The following is a 1,872-nucleotide window of genomic DNA, read 5'->3' as shown; positions in this document are numbered from 1 at the left end:
CTCGAGAAAGAGCAGACTCGTGACATTTATACTACTTTGCTGCTACTATTTCCTTCTGAGTGCTTGCTTTTCATGCAGACTTTTTGTTTTGTTTTGTTTGTCCTGCACCCCTCCCACCCGTGTTTGTTTTTGTTTTTTTTTGAGAAATAGCTTATGGAAAGATTATTTTTTTTCTTTTGCCTTGAGTATTTTGATAAATACTTCTATTTTTTAAAGAGTGTGAACGACCAATAACTCCAGAAGAGGCGAGAGAAGGATGGGAGGGGCATGGATTGCACGTGAATAATTACTTCGCGCCTCTGAAAAGGATTATCCTACGCGATGGGGGATTCAGAAGCCACTTGCTACGTGCTGCAGCTCCTTCTCTTGGATGAAGAAAGAAGATGAAACGTGTACTTACTACGCACCGCTTTCCCTTAACCGCCAGCCATCCCTGGTGATGGTGACACCAAGGACCCTTTCCTCCTTAGCGGTGCTAAACCCACGGGTGCCGCCCTGAAGGGATGGTGCAGAGCCTTCCCAGCCAGGTCTTTAAGCCCACCCTTTGGATTCTCACTTTATTTTCCTTGTCGCTGGGTTCATGTTTTAGCACTGTGGTCCTCCCACTGTTTTCTTTTTTTTTTTTTTTTTAATTATTATTTTTATCTATGGTCATAGATCGTTGTAAGGGGATAAAACAACAGTGGTGAAACCTCTGTTAAAGCATGGCCCATGCTTTATGTATCTGCGCTGAGATGCAAAGCGACAGAAGCCTAAGCCTAAAACAAAACAAAACAAAACAAATGAAAAACATATGGGGAGAAAAAAAATAAATAGTGTTCAGGATAGTTGGTCTGTTGTAACCTGCTTAGATCAGGTTATCCCAGTACCATCCTATCTGGAAATGCAGTTGTGCTTTCATTTCTTCTTGAATTCATACACGAGTATGATACTTTTACACTGTTCTTAGCTCAATGAGCATGTTTAGACCTTAACATAAGCTATTTTTCTAAATATAAAGGTTTAAAATGAACAAGAGAGCATTCTCATTGGAACTTTAGCATTGTAGTGCTTTGGAAATAAAACACACACACACACACACGAAGAAAAGGACTCCTTAAAAAAGAACCCTGAGATTTATTAAAGAAAAAAAATGTATTTTATGTTATATATAAATATATTATTACTTGTAAATACAAAGACTTTTATAAGCATCATTATTTATGTATTGTGCAATGTGTATAAACGAGAAAAAAAATAAGAAAGATGCACTTTGCTTTAATATAAATGCAAATAACAAATGCCAAATTAAAAAAAAAAAAGAGAACACGAGATTGGTGTTTTTTCCTATGGGTGTTGCCATCCAGTTGAATGTCTTTTCTAAAGGAGTCTATGTTCCATTAAAAAATAAAAAACCTACACTTGATCCCAGGCTGTGCTGAGTGGCTTCTTCAGGGGTGGGCGTGAGGCAGGCATGAGAGGTGCTAGAATGTGTGGGGTCAGCGGTGGGGACACCCATCCCAGGCCTGTGTGGGACCACCTTGGTGTGTGGGTAGCTAAGCTTTTTCCTTTCCATCCCTGTTGTCTCCCATGCTTCTGATAATCACAGAATCAGTGGTTTTGGTTGGATAAGACCTTCAAGATCATCTAGTGCAACCATCTGTCCAGCCCTACTAGGTCCAACACTAGACCATGTCACCAAGTGCAACTTCTGCTCTTCTTTTAAACCCCTCCAGGGATGGTGACTCAACCCCCTCCCTGGGCAGCCTGTGCCAGGACCTGACAGCCCTTTCAGTACAGACATTTTTCCTGATGTCCAACCTAAACTTCCCCTGACACAACTCCAGACCATTTCCCCTTGTGCTGTCACTGGCTACCAGGGAGAAGAGACTC

The sequence above is a fragment of the Gallinula chloropus genome (genome assembly GCF_964237585.1).
Source record: "Gallinula chloropus genome assembly, chromosome: Z".
Lineage (NCBI taxonomy): Eukaryota > Metazoa > Chordata > Aves > Gruiformes > Rallidae > Gallinula > Gallinula chloropus.
Note: the sequence above shows the minus strand (reverse complement) of the source record.